Source organism: Jaculus jaculus, chromosome 5 (genome assembly GCF_020740685.1).
Source record: "Jaculus jaculus isolate mJacJac1 chromosome 5, mJacJac1.mat.Y.cur, whole genome shotgun sequence".
In the NCBI taxonomy this organism is placed as follows: domain Eukaryota; kingdom Metazoa; phylum Chordata; class Mammalia; order Rodentia; family Dipodidae; genus Jaculus; species Jaculus jaculus.
In genome coordinates this window covers 136,590,302-136,606,141 of record NC_059106.1, presented here as the reverse complement: position 1 = coordinate 136,606,141, position 15,840 = coordinate 136,590,302, and the positions used below count along the sequence as shown (strand labels likewise).

Sequence of the window (15,840 nt, the reverse complement as noted above, 5' to 3'; positions counted from 1 at the left end):
AGTGGCAAAATGGGAGGAAAGGTAGGGTGTATGGCACTCACTGTTAGTATCTCTCATATCCATTCCTTTTCACCTTCTCATCGTGTTAAACTACCTGGACACCGGACAGCACAACACAGAGACCACGTGTTCCCGCCTGCTCTGCAGTAAGGTCTGCCCAAGGCTCTAATGTGACAGAGCGTGTTAGGCAAATGTAATTCTGAGGAAGAGCCCTGTTAAGGAATGGGTATGATTTTCCAGTTTTCTCTCCTTGCTTCTGACAAGAATGCAGAGGAAATGGAGAGATAGAAGAACCCCTCTTGGACAAGAGGCAGAAGCCCTGCACTGAGGAGAGCAGAGCAAACCGACAGGCTGAGGTCACTGCTAACTGTCAAGCAGCCACCTCTAGGATGCCACCATGAGAGAAAGTAACTTGCTCTCATTTAATTTCTAATTATTGTCAGGTTTCTGTATGTGAAAGAAAAACTTAATTCTAACAAATGTATGTCCCCCAAATGAAACACTAGGGAAGTACTTCAAGAGAGTTTGTGCAGTGTCAGTATTTAGAGGAGTCATCCACAAAAAAATAAATAAATAAAAAATTTAAAAAAATAGCAAATACCAAGATGGATGACTACCACAGCGGAACAGAGATGTGAGCCTAGGGAAGATTCTCTGGATCTGTCTTCAGTTAAGATGGAACAGCTGAGTGCAGTGATCCAGGGGCAGGGAGCCCAGTCACAAACACAAAGAATCTGCCAATAAGATGATTAACTTGGCCAAATCACAATGAAGGAGGAGGACCTAGGAATACAAGGAACAGTGGAAGGAAGAATGATAGCAGCCAAGTGTAATCAGTTATACTTGGAATTCTACGTATTCTGGGTAAAATTGCAGTCCTTTTGTATATGGGGTGAGAATAATTTTCAAAGCAGACAGAACAAACAACAAACATCTACCAAAGGCATACTAAGGTCACCAATGAGTTAAAACCTCAGGGAATAAAGTAGAGATTTGCCCTAATACATAAGAATTACCTTTCACATATTACTCTTTACTTGGTAACCCAAACAAAACAAAATACCCTGCTCTTGAGTGGTTAAGTGAAAAATCAAGGGAACAGAATCTCAACCATTATGGAATACTGGTAAGTCCAAAACCTACCCCACCACCAAGTGTACCAAAAATCCTCCTATGGTCAAGTCCATCAGCTAGTAACAATAATTTTTCCTAAACTGTTTATAATAATCTAGGATATATATGTTATATAAAGAGTTTTTACTACATGTGTTTAGGGAATAATGACAAGGGATAAAAGGCTGCATGCTCATTACAGACCAATATCATGGACATTACTCATTTTCTATCAATAGCTTAGTAGCAATGGGGAAACTAGGGATACCAGCACAAACAGTATTTCCTCCTGGGGAGAGGACTCAAAAGAGCCAAAATGAGCTGAATCAGACTTCTGAGGAGAAGAGGACTTTAACACTCCAAACCACCCTTCCTAGGACCTTTATTATATTCCATTCAATTTAGAAACATACATTAAATAGAAAAAATGGAATAGAAAGAGGTTACCAGTCAGCTGAATGAGGAAGACCTCAGTTTTCCAGCAAAGTAAAGGCCATAGGGACAAAGAAAGTGCTTTCCCCTCATACTGGCTGGTGAGGAGAACGGGCTCTGAGAAGACATTTGATCTGTGCTGGCAATGTTGTTTGCTTGTTTGTTTCATGGTGGCAGGCCCATCCTTTGAATAATCAAAAACAAAACCAAGTAATTAAAGCTCACCAAATCTAATTTGTGGCAAGTTTCCAAATAAAACAATAAGAGAGGGCTGGAGGGATGGCTTAGCAGTTAAGGCATTTGCTTGCAAAGCCAAAGGACCCAGGTTCAATTCCCTAGGGCCCATATTACCAGATGCACAAGGGAGCGCACACATCTGGAGTTCATTTGCAGTGGATGGAGGCCCTGTTGTGCCCATTCTTTCCCTCCCTCCCTCCCTCCCTCCCTCCCTCCCTCCCTCTCTTCCTCTCTTTCTCTCTTTCTCTCTCTCTCTCCTCTCTCTCTCTCTCTCTCTCTGTCTGTCTCTCTCTCTCTCTTTCTCTGTAAAAATAAAATATTTTAAAAAACAATAAGAGAAAAGAGAATAGGCCAAATATATAAAGATATGTTTGGTTTACGGAAACTTTGTTTTCATCTAATATAGATGGTGTCAGCTGCTAAGTAGCATATGAAGTCCTTCATGTAGTAACAATTTAAAAAGCATGGAAGACAGTGTTTTTGGAGATGGGCTAGAATTGAATCATGTCCTATATTTATAATGACCCTAGACTTTCATTGCACTAGAAGGAAACATGGCTGACTAAAGTAGCAATGAAGGACTTATGTTGGGAGCTATGAACCAAACCCTGGCCATGTTAACAGAAACTGCCATATAGCAAGTTAACTTTCTACTTCCTCACCTAATACTCAACTACCAGAAACAAAGACTGCCATATAGCAAGTTAACTTTCTACCTCCTCACCTAATACTCAACTACCAGAAACAATAGGATCATACACCTGGCTAAACACTCCCCATCCTGCTGGTAGCTGATGAAGAAACAAAGACATTGCAGTTTAACCAGTAACTCTGTGATCTTTGCCTTAACTACATCCCCTTTCCCCTATAACTCCTTGCCCCGACCATATCCCCTTTCCCCTACAATCCTATATAAACCTATGTGGAAAAAAAAAATCTCTAGGCCTTGACAAACACCTAGCATGGTCTCCTTCTTGTGTCTGTTTGCCTTTTCCCACCCAGGTTAGTTTCTCCTCGAGTCCTTGTTTAACTCCCCACTGGCCGGGGCAGACTTATATTTGTTTGAGAGAAAAAGAATCAACCAAACATATCTCTCAGTCAGCTAGGAAGAGAGAACTTCCCACATAAAATTAGAAATAGAAAGGAAGGAAAAAAGTATAAAGTGCAAAAATGGGAACCTATTACACTTGGTGAACAAGCTGGGATGTACACAACCTCTGTGTTCTTTAAGGGAAAAAAGTCAAATCAGGGCTGGAGAGATGGCTTAGTGGTTAAGCACTTGCCTGTGAAGCCTAAGGACCCCGGTTCGAGGCTCGGTTCCCCAGGTCCCACGTTAGCCAGATGCACAAGGGGGCACACTCATCTGGAGTTCGTTTGCAGAGGCTGGAAGCCCTGGCGCGCCCATTCTCTATCTCTCCCTCTATCTGTCTTTCTCTCTGTGTCTGTCGCTCTCAAATAAATAAAAAATTTTTAAAAAAAAAGTCAAATCAGAGAGATGTTGAGGTTCATACCTTTAACCCCAACACTGCAAAGGCCAAGATAGGAGGATTACCTGGAATTTAAGGCCATCTTGGACTAGAAAGTATATTCCAAGTCATTCTGTGCTCTGTGACATCATTCTTCAAACAACAATAAATAACAACAAAATACCCTTAAAACAGAGTAAGAACAAAGTTCTATAAAAGCCATATTGTTAAGACCATGAGCCATAAGTCACAATGTCAGGAAGTAAAGAAAATAGTTGCTCTTTCATATGATAATCACCTTTCACCTATGTGAGAATGAACTATGGGAATGAACTACAAGAATGAAATATGGTCTGGGCGTGATGGCATACAACTTTAATTCCAGCACTTGGGAAGCAGAGGAAGGAGGACTGTTGTGAATTTGAAGGCCAGCTTTGGACTGCAGAGTGAATTCCAGGTCAGTCTGAGCTAGAATGAGTACCTACCTCAAAAGCAAGAAACAACAACAAAAAAAAAAACGAATGAAATATGGTGGTGTAGTCAGTTCCATGTTGCTGGGATGAACCTCCAAACCAGGTACAGTTTATGGGAGAAAGGGATTTATTTCAAGTTTATAGCTGGTCATGCTGGAGAGGCTCTCCCAGTCTTGGCAAGGGAGAGTCATGACCATTCTGTCCCAGCCCATGCTGGGCAGCTTGCCAGTCATCTGCACGGAAGGTCAAGACCACTGCTGCGATACAGCCAGCCGCCCCCACACCACCCACGACCTACAGGGGCTACTTCTAGACACCAGCTCCATTCAAAACAATGCAACATTTCTCCGCTTGATGTGGCCAAGCTGAACCAGGTACAAGACAACAGTCTCACTTTGCAATGATGCACGGCAGGTCAGGATTCACAGGCATTGACTCCAGCTCCCCAGAGGTGAAAGGCTATTGGGCAAGTTTGGATGCATCTACTCAAGCCACCCATGAACTCATCATTCCAAATAACTTAATATAATCAGGTGCCAAAGAGACCCGCCAGATGTCTGGGGTCCAGATCAAATTCGACAACCTGGTAGAAGGTTCTTCTGAAAGGCAGGTCATTGTCACTGGCTCTGCTGCAGTATTAGTCTGTCCCAGTATCCAATTAATGCCAGGCTTTCTTCTGAGAAGGGAATGGGGTGCAGCTAGAACACTGTAGATTCACTCATAACCCCCTTCTGCTGTTTTCCCATGGTCCAACTGTGTAATTTCTGATCAGCGATTACAGGTTTTAAGTAATTTGTAAGTGTTCAGTTTCTATACTTTATCATCCTCTAATAATTTAAGAAAATCGCATTCTCAGCCCGGCATAGTGGCACACACCTTTAATCCCAGCATTAGGGAGGCAGGGTAGGAGGATCACTGTGAGTTTGAGGCCACCCTGAGATTACATAGTGAATTCCAGGTCAACTTAGACTACAGTGAAATCCTACCTGGAAAAACATACAAACAAACAAACAAATAAAAAAACAACTCACATTCTTTGTTTAGCTGTTAATTCTGATATCCATATTTTGTTTTATAAGCTTTTCCCTGTTTTTTGTTTTGTTTGGGTTTTTTGGATCATGGATTTTATTTCTGTTTGTTGATAAAAAGTAGAATGGAATGTTAATAAATAATTTCAGTTTTGTTTTATAATGTCAAGAATTTAAGAATTAGTCTAAAGGAAAACCATTTAAAATTGGACTTTTTTCTGATGGACACATAGAGTACAATTTTCTTAACCTGCTTGTAGACCTTCAGCTTTGCCAGCACAATCTAAGATGGTAACTTCTCCAATATTAGCTCGTCTGAGAACAGTTAACAGGGTTTATCTCTGGGTTTCATCTTCTGTAAACTAATATATGTTTGCTGTGTGCCAGTGCCATGCTGTTTTGATTATTTTAACATTGTAAGAGATTTTTAGTGGTATCATGTCTCTAGCTTTGTTCCTTTTGCTCAATTTTATTTTATTTTTTTGGTTTTTTGAGGTAGGGTCTCACTCTAGCCCAGGCTGACCTGGAATTCACTAAGGAGTCTCAGGGTGGCTTCAAACTCATGGCGATCCTCTTACCTCTGTTTCCGGAGTGCTGGGATTAAAGGCATGCGCCACCATGCCCAGCTTTCAATTTTTTTAAAAACCTGGATATGAACATTAGGATTATCTTTTCTTTTTCTACAGAAAAATGACATTGCAACTTTAACAGACATGGTATTGAATTGTTAGATCACTTGGGTAGTACATAAATACACTAACCCATGAATATAAGATATCAAATGACTTTTATACCTAAGAAAACAAATGTGTTGGCAAGAATGTGGATAAAAGGAAATGGATATACATTGGTGGTGGGATTGCAAATTAATGTAGCCATTATGGGAAACAGTGTGGTGGGTTATCCAAAACCTTAAACATAGCAATTCCATTTGTGTTTATATGCTAAAAGGAAATGATATCATGATACAGAGACTTCTGTGCTCCTATATTCATGGCAACATTACTACCAATGGATAAAATATGGAAGCAACTGGATGAATGAATAAAGAAAATGTAACACAAAAAATTTAAGAATTAAAATATGGACTGGTTAAAAAAGAAAAAAAGAATGGTGGATAAAGCTGGCTCCCATTCACAAATCCAAGCTGACAGACACCATCACCAACCAGCAAATACCAAAGGCAATAAGCACAAAACTGGCAACAAGTAGCAGAGACTCAGCCAAAGCTCAGACTTCCCTGCAGATCTTTAAGCTTGAAATCAGACCCACCCCTAAACAAACCTTAGGGCTGGACCCCAGGATCCACCCATAGTGAAACCTCTTCCACCAGTGAGGCAGCGGGAAACTACCACATCCCCCCCCCCCAATAGTACCCAATAGACTCATGACCATCTCACATTGTAAATTGTATTCATTCCAACTTCAAAGGTCCTCATAATCTTTACCAACGTTAAGATGGTTCTAAAGTCTCATGTCTCCTCTGAGATTTAAGACTGTCTCTTAACTGTGAATCTGGCAAAATCAAAACAAGTTATATACTTCCAACATATAGTGGCAGAGAGCAAATATTTCCATTGTTATAAGGCATAACAAGGAGAGACTGGACCAATGCCAAGTCAATAACCATCAAGTAAACATCACACATCTATAGTTCTCTTGAAGACATACCATATATCTAATGTTTCTATCTTATATTAGTTTGGATGGCCTATAATCAATGTGTCTATAAGAAATGTAAATGCAGCTAGAACTTTCAGTAAAGTGACAGATGTACTTGCTTACTCTGAAACTGCAGCAGGGGATATTCCTTTGGTGGTAGCTAACAAGAATTCTGTGACTCTGAGCATAACCCCTTGGTAACTAACCCTGGTAGTTACAATATGTAACTTCCTTATCTCAGGAGACACCTGCCTGTACTTAATCTTATTTGACAGAATCCTACATTTATGGATGCAAATCTCTCCCCTCTCTAAGTGCAGGAGAATTCAGACACGGGACTGTAAAATGTATATAAGTCTAACACAAACTGAATTCAGGGCCTCTGTCTTTCTAGCATTAGCTAGCAGGGGTCCATGCAGGAATAAAGGTGTTCTCTCTCTCTCTCTCTTTCTCTTTCTCTCTCTCTCATAGTTTTGCCTGATTTCACTCATTGAATCCATTACTTCCTATAACAGTTCAAGTCTGATTTCTATAACCAGTGTCAGTGTCTTCATTTTCCAGTTGCAGCCCTCCAGCTGGGCTGAGTAGCCAGGGAAAACTTCCATCCCTAGCCAACAGCTCTCCATGGTAGCCTCTGCACAGTCCTGATATATCCAAAACATTTTCAGGTCTCCATTGCAAGTCATGGTCCATCTTCAACTCCACACATTGGCCTTTCCAGCCTCTAGAACAGGAATGTTCTGTTTCCCATGCCCCATCTTAGCAGAGGTTACTATTTAACTTCGGACAATGGCCTCACTGGGCTCCAATGGAAGATTTATCAAGCCCTGATTCACTTGTCACATCTCAGCAGTGACTCCTGGAACCATGTGTACATTATGACCCCACTTCCACACAGCGTTTTTCCATGCTTCTGAAAGCAATCCCAGGTATGTAGGACACAGCCATTATATTGATCTACAGATGAAATAAATTGTGATCTGGAAGAGCAGGGGTTTTCTTCTTACAAAAGAATTGCATTTTTACCATTTAGTCTCTCCTGGTTGGAAACACCTTAGGCATCCTTTCCATTGTTTCAATGCAAAGTAGTTGAGGCTTCCTGAGTGCTATTAATATCCTTAACAATAGCAGCTTTAATAACATAAAATCAGTCTCTATGCCTTTAAACTTGCTTGAATTTTTCCAACTTTAAATCTTGTATCACTGAGTTCTATATCTTTTGCCAAGCACATCAAATTGCTTTCAAATTCAAAAATCTTGATCAAATTGGGGCATAGCTGGGCATGGTGGCACATGCCTTTAATCTCAGCACTCAGGAGGCAGAGGTAGGAGGATCACCATGAGTTTGAGGCCACCCTGAGACTCCATAGTGAATTCCAGATCAGCCTGGGCCAGAGTGAGACCCTACCTTGAAGAAAAAAAAAAAAACAAAAAACTTGGGCAGAAGAACACAGCTAGCCCTTATGCCAGTAGCCCAGTTCCAACAAAGTTCTCTGTGGTCTTTCCTTCCCCTTTGAAAATTCAAAAGCTAAGCCTCCAAATACAATTCTCTCTTCATTTAGCATTTTCAAACCCTCACCAGAATAGCCCATAAAACTTGGCTTATTGTTCTTGAAGGCATATTCAGTCACAAGCAACCAATTCCATATATATTTCTCTATCACACAAGTTCCAAAAGACCAAAATCCAGTGGTCAGATTCATCCCAGCAACTCCATCCCACTTCTCAGTACAAATTTCTGCTGTAGTCAGCTTCATGTTGCTGGGATGAACATCCAAACCAGACACAGTTTATAAGGGAAAAGGTTGATTTCTGCTTACATATCCAAGGGGCAGTTCCTGTTATGTCCAGTTCTTGGCACCCCCAGTGACCACCAAGGAGAACCAAACACGTATGCAAGGGCAAGGAGCTTTAATTCAGGCTTAAACTCGGTCCCTTGACTTCACCAACGCAGTGGATCCATACAAGAGCCCTGAGTAGTGGGAGGGCAGGGTTTATATAGAAACTCGAACAAGGAGGTGGGGGATAGATATATGATTGGTTGATTTAAACAGTATTCTTCTGATTGGCTTGGGATTTCAGCAGGCAAAATTGGGGGCAGGACAGAGGCAGGACGATTTTGGCAGACAAGGTTGGGGGCAGGACAGAGGTAGGAGCTAGGGGAACCCCAGGTAGATGAGGTAGTCTTCATTGTGATTGGCTGGGGCAGAAAGAGCAGAGAGGAAAGGCCTCAGGCATGTCCTGGGCATGTCTAGGCTAGGGATGACTCTGGCCTTTGGGTGGGCACCTTCCCCAAGCATATGTCAGGGAGGTTGCCTTCTGCCTAAACGGAAAACCTGAAAGTTAGGCCCAGCCAGAGCAGCACCTTACTGAATCCCTTCATGGCATTAATTTAGTTTCTGGGTCTTTCATTCCATCTATGGCAGAAGAAGCTGGCTCCCATTTATAAATCCAAACAGAGAGACACCATTACCAGCTAACAAACATCAGAAGCAGCAAGCACAAGCAAGCAGCAGAGACTCAACCAGAGCTCAGACTGCTATGTATACCTTAAGGCTGTGTTGCGAGCACTCTCAAAGATGATTGGTTGAGAGGATTCCGCCCACGAAGGTCAATAATACTCAGACGCTGGTGTACTCGCAAAGGAGTTTACTGGGATGAAAGTCACACACAAGCAAGTCCAAACTATCACAACTAATATTATAGCTAATATAATATATAACCAAATTATATTCATCACTACTAACACAAGAATATTTCTAACGAGTCTAACATGTATACAACCTGATATCGCGAGACTTGGGACGCAGTATCGCGAGACTCGGTCTCAACGCGAGACTCGGTCTGTGAGATTTCTGACGTTTTACAACCTGGTGGCGCGGGTCCGTGCTCCGACTTTTCTCTCAGTTCGCGGTGTTTCAAGGCGAGTCTCGGTCGTTCGGACAGCGTGTCAGGCAGATGAATTCGGATCGGTGATGCGTCTCGCGGAGGTCTCAGGCAGGACTGCTGAGCAGCCGTTCAGTCAGTCATAGTGTCGGGAGGACTGGGACAACGGCTGCTGAGCAGCTGGGGTTTTTATATTTTCCACTACTTATCTAGGGTTCCACACACACCTTCTGCTAATCTCTTACTATGTCATTGTACTCAGCTTACTCTTAGTTTTTTGCTTACAAAGTTTGACTTTGCATTTTTACTCTCACACACAAAGAAAAAAAAACTTATTTATCTAAACTGTCCCTGGACCATATGCTGGTCCTTACATGCTCATAACAGGCTGGAAATCAAATCTGCCCCAAACACACCTTTGGGCTGGACTCTAGGATCCACTCCCCAGTGACACTTCTTCCACTAGCCAGGCAGCTGAAAATCCAAGTAACAAGTTTTAATAAAACATCCAAGTCTATTGTGGGACATACATTCAAACTACCACATATGGGAATGAACTATGGAGAAGAACTGTGGGACTATTTTTATAGACCTTACAAATATCTGTTTTGATATTCTTGCCTTGAGATGCTAAGTGCCTCACTTACAACCTGCCCTAAAGTTAGTCTTGTAATCCGCCCACTTAAAACATTGTGAATAAGTTTCCTCTGTGTTGGTGTGAGCTTGGCCTGAACAGCATAGATGACCAATATTGACAAGAAATGTTTAGAGAGGCAGCGTGATCTTCATCTATACTCTTTGTCCAGTTTACTCAGTGGCCTGGTGGGACTCTCGTCTCCAAGTCAACATACATGTGTGAGAAGTGCTGATCATAATGTTGAAGACAGGACAATAACTGAAGGCCATTGTTGTTGACAACACATGGGCTGAGTGTGACTTCATTTGTGATCAGGGTGCATGTGTGTCCTAGATCAACAGAGTCCAATGGGTCATACCCCTGAGTTCCCTCTTTTAATACATGTTTAAAGATTATCCAACATATCCTTTCCTCATACAATGTACTACTTATTCACGTGTTACTGGTCTTTGACGTTTTGAAACAGTACCAATGAGTACCAGTATGCAGAGGAAGCTAAGCCTCAGATCAGAGCAGCAGTGACAGAAGAGGCAGAGGGTTTACTAAACTAAGCTTCAGAGCTTGAGAGATGGCTTAGCAGTTAAAGCACTTGCCTGTGAAGGCTAAGGACCCAGGTTTGATTCCACAGTACCCATGTAAGCCAAATGCAGAAGGTAGTGCATGCATCTGGAGTTTGTTTGCAGTGGCTAGAGGCCCTGGTGTGCTCATTTTCTCTCTCTCTCTCCCTCTCTAAAATAAGTAAATAAATAAGATAGAAAGAAAAATAAACTTCAAGCATTAGCTACTGATAGAGGCAGCTAGCCCATTCATGGATATCCCAAGAACTATCTTTGTTTCTCAGGCTCTGCTCCTAGAAGCAGTGTGTCCACTTCAGTACAGCAAAATTAGAGGAGCTAGTCTTCCATAAATTCAGAGCTGCTTCCCCCAAATGGGGCATACCTACTTTTTACCCTAAAGGAATTGGTTAAAATCGTTTGCTTTGGACTTGGTAACTAGAAATCATAGCTAATCATGGAAACAGACTATGAAGCATTTCATGATATTTAGAAGTCCAAAAGGCATATACAGCTGATGCAGGGAATTGGTATTTGGACCACACTCCAGACTGTCAAGATCTTCATTTGTTGAAGTCTGTTATAAGAAATAGTATATCAATTGTATATAACCCATGTCCAAAGCTTCCCATAAACTAGAAATGCTCTGGGAATAATGATTATACTGCATCATTTAGGGAACATGAGAAGGAACAGCCATCTCTATGATCAAGAGGGACCATCATCATGGCCAGAACTACCTTTTCTATCCATGGATGACTGAATGGCAGATGGTTATAGGGAAGCTGGGAAGTAAAAGGCCACTCTATTTCCTTCTGGGGACAGGACAACAGTCAGGTAGTGTGGCTTACCCCGGAAATCCCAGAAATTGGAAGGCTGAGACAGGAGGGTTATCATGAGTTCAAGACCAACCTGGGCTACAAAGTGAAACTGGTGAGGGCACCACACAGTCTCTAAGAGCACATCTGTAGTTATTCTGCAGGAAGGAGTGTGCACATGCTCACTGTTAATGGTTTGCTCTGAGTTCCCCTTCAACCTTGGTATCATCCACGGTGCTCAGGGGGAGTGAAGAAATAGTGACCTTCATGGGTGGGAACTTCCCCTGCTGTACAGAGAGATGATGATGAGGTAGGGGAAGGCTGCGTCCTCACCAGACATTGGGAGAGGTGACCAGGAGAAAATGCCAGCATCATAAATCCCAGAGACAACTGACCACGTGACCAGAGGGCCATGAGGAAACTCTAAAAATGACTGGCTGCCTCTGTGTACTGTCACTGTATAATCTACTGACCAAAGAGATGCGAGATGGACCTTTAGGATGTTAGTCCACTGTCTTCTCACATTGCTGACTCTAAATAAAACACAGCTTAGACATTCAGTTCCTGGTTTTTGTCCATGTGACAGGTGGCACCGACTACTTTCAAAAGAAGTCTCAAAAATTTAAAACAGGGCTGGAGAGATGGCTTAGTAGTTAAGGCATTTGCCTGTGAAGCCTAAGGACCCAGATTCGATTCTCCAGTACCCATATAAACCAGATGCACAAGGTGGCACATGTGTCTGGAGTTCATGTGCAGTGTCTGAGGCCCTGGCATGCCCTCTCTCTCTAAATTAATAAAATATTTTTAAAAAAAATTAAAACAGAAGAAAATAAAAACATAAAATGAAGGGAGGGACTCAAATTGAGCCAGCATTAGCTCATTAGTGTCACTGAGGTGAGGCAGGGTTTTTCACATTCTAATCAACACCACCTCTATTACTTTTGTTCCTGGTAACTTTGGGAAAAGTCTAACAGGAAAAGCAGTCGGCTGGGAAGATGGCTCACTGGGTAAGAGCACTTGCTACCCAAGCATGAGGATGTGAGTTTGATCTCCAGCATGCCCATAAAAAGCGGGGCATGGCCACGCATGCCTGTAACCCAGGGTTGAGGGGGTCGAAGTCAGAATCCCTGTCAATCAGTCTAGTCAAGAAAAGGAGCCGGGCGTGGTGGCGCACGCCTTTAATCCCAGCACTTGGGAGACAGAGGTAGGAGGATCACTGTGACTTCAAGGCCACCCTGAGGCTATAGTGACAATCTATCAGCCTGGGCCAGAGTGAGACCCTACCTCAAAAAACTGAAAGAAAATAAAAACCAGCAAGCTCTAGGCTCAGTGAGAGACCTTGTCTCAAGGAAGCAAATAGAACAGACACAGGGTCACAAGATTCAGGTGTGTAAGAGGGACCACGACTTGGCAGCACTGGGAAGATGACGGGAGCCAAGAGAGTGTCTCTTTCCCAGGTGGGAAGGACAGTCTGCAAAGTTTCCTGCATGCCAGTCACAGCATCGCAGCTGCTGCTTCTTCTTCTTTTTCAAGTATTTTTTATTAACAACTTCCATGATTATAAAAATATCCCATGATAATGTACTCCATCTCCATCATATCCCCTCCCCCTCTCAAACAGTCTCTTTTATTTTAATGTCATGGTCTTTTCCTCCTCTTATGATGGTCTTGTGTAGGTAGTGTTGGGCACTGTGAGGTCATGGATATCCAGGCCATTTTGTGTCTGGGGGGAGCACGTTGTAAGGAGTCCTAACCTTCCTTTGGCTCTTACATTCTTTCTGCCACCTCTTCTACAATGGACCCTGAGACTTGGAAGGTGAGATAGAGATATTGCATTGCTGAGCACTCCTCTGTCACTTCTTTCCAGCACCACGATGCCTTCTGAGTCATCCCAAGGTCATTGCCATCTGAAAAGAGAAGATTCTCTACCAAAAGTGAGAGTAGCATTAATATAAGGGTATGAACATTAAGTTTTAAGTTTTCAGTATCAGGGTTGTATTCCCTCCCATGGATCGGGCCTCCTGTCCAATTAGAGGGCAGTTGGTTTCCACCATGACAGACGTGCCACTATTGCACCCGTTGGCTCATTTGGCCTGGCTGGCCAAATATAAGGCTTGCAGTCTCCACTGTTGAGTATCTTCACTGGCATCACAACTTCTTTGACCATGAAAATATTCATTTACAACAGGTGTTTTTTTTTTTTTTCTTCTTAAATCAAGTTTGAGGCTTATCAGCAGTATTTTTCAAAAATAAAAATAGATGATAAGAGAAAGTAAAACTAACCTATACAGGTAAGTTTAGTTTCAGGAATTTCAGTTTCAATTGTGCATTTGAATGTATGTGTGTTTGCAGTTGTGATATAACATGAAATTTCTTACATGGGGTAAGATAGAAAGAAAAGAAAATAAGGGTCATTTTTTTCCTTAAGACAGGGCTAGTAACAAGCCATGCCCCAGCTGCACTTATAAACAAGGTTGATATTCATTAGAATGAGCAAAGTATGACTGACTACTCTAGCAATGAAGTTTAACTGGCCAGGCAAAAAAAAAATAGAATTATTCAAATAAGTATATTCATCTAAAAAGAAATGACATCGTATGTAAAACAAGAATTAGGGAAAAGAAGGAAGTAAGCAAGGAGAGAAGGAGGAAAGGTGGGAGGAAAGGGAAAGAGGGAGGAAGAGACACAAGGAGGGCAGAGAGGAAGGAAATAAAAATTCAAGTTAAAAATCAGCAGGGAGCCTGGGGCTACAGAGATCAGCGGCTAAGGCACCTGCCTGCAAAGCTTAAGGACCAGAGGTCAGTTCCCCACTCTCCACGTAAAGTCAGATGCCCAAGGCGGTGCATGTCTCTGGAGTTCATTTGCAGTGGCTCAAGGCCCTGGTGTGTCCATTCTCTCTATCTGCCTCTTTCTCTCTCTCTCAAATAAATAAATTAATTTAATTAAAAATTTAAAACCAGGGAACCTGTTGAAGTTGGTAAACATAGGGATTACAGTACTCTATCTAAAATTAAAGTTTAGAGGAAGACAGATGGAAAGGGCAAGCTTAGTTTTTTACTGACAGGAGAACGTCTTGATGAGGCTGAAACATATTCTGAGAATCAGGGTCTACTGACAAGGCTAGAAATGGGCCGTCTGACTGACATGAGTCACAAAAGCTGACGTGTATTGAATACTTTTATAGTCTCCATCTCATTCAACTTTCTGGCAACTTTAAAAGTGACATAACTTATATTTCTTCTGGTGGGGGGGGGAAGGTGGTGACTGAGCAGGTTAAATATCAGGAATCTATCAAACAATTACCGGGAACATATTTTCCATGAGAAGTTATCCATTGTGAGCACCATCTCATCAGAACCCTAATAACCAGTACTTCTGGCAAGCCTTCCAAAACTGACACAGAATCACATTACTTACATTTTCTTTGTCAACACTATGTGATGATTGCTTGCTTCTCAGCCTTTTGGATAAGATTAAGTATAAAACCAATATAGTTGGGAGTGGTGGCACATGACTTTAATCCCAGCACTCAGGAGGCAGAGGTAGGAGGATCGCTGTGAGTTCAAGGCCACCCTGAGATTACATAGTAAGTGTTGAGTATCCTCAAGGGTCTCTTTCACCCTGGTTCTGACTGTCAGGCTCACCATGGAAGCCCACTCTTGCTCTTCTCCCCAATTTCTCTGTGCTTTTAGCTGGGGCTTGGCTGAAGTGCGAGGGGAAGTCTATCTCTTTTGGCTCTTGCTACCTTCTGAAAAAGAAAAACAGTTTCAGTGTTCTGTGTCAGCAGCATATGATGCCTTCAGCAATAGGGTCTTACCTTTTTCCTCAGGCTGGTAATCAAGTACTTTGACAGAAGCCTGTCTTGTTTGGGGGACCTTGCAGGTCTCTGATCAACAACCCATTGTGGGTAGCAACTGATTTCTGGTACTGAGCATTATAGGCCAGGGCCAAATGTTTTATGGTGAGGCTTCAGCCCACCCTCTCCAAGGCCCTTCTTTTCAGGTGCTCCTGACATACTCCTGTTGAGGGTTCAATCTTTTAGGCCATCTTCAAGGATAAAGGTTTCTATGGTACCACTGCATCTTGGGTTTAGTTTTGTGTTTGTTTCTACCCACACTTTTGTAATTTTTTAATAATTTTATTAAGTTTTTATTTATTTGAGAGAGTCAGAGAGAGAGACAGACAGACAGAGAGAATGAGTGTGCCAGGGTCTCCAGCCACTGCAAATGAACTCCAGATGCGTGCACCACCTTATGCATCTGGTTTATATGGGTCCTGGGGAAATCAAACCTGGGTCCTTTGACTTTGTAGGCAAATGCCTTAAACCACTAAGCTATTCTTCCAGGCAATAATTTTTTTTTAAGACAGGGTTTCATGCCTGTAGCCCAGGCTAGTCTTGAACTCTAACCTCAGCCGCCCAAGAGCTAGAATTACACTGCACAGAGCTGTGTTGCTTTTATAGTGGAAATGTTTTACTCTATTCATTATGACTTTTCCTTCAAAAATTCTGATGACTTTGCTTCAGTTAACAGGT

The 15,840-nt window shown here is 42.2% G+C and overlaps 1 pseudogene; it reads left to right on the top strand.

Annotated features, from left to right (window-relative positions):
* Positions 1–768: 768 nt before the first annotated feature.
* LOC101602583 lies at positions 769–4,459 on the top strand (annotated as a pseudogene).
* The last annotated feature ends 11,381 nt before the right edge of the window (positions 4,460–15,840 follow it).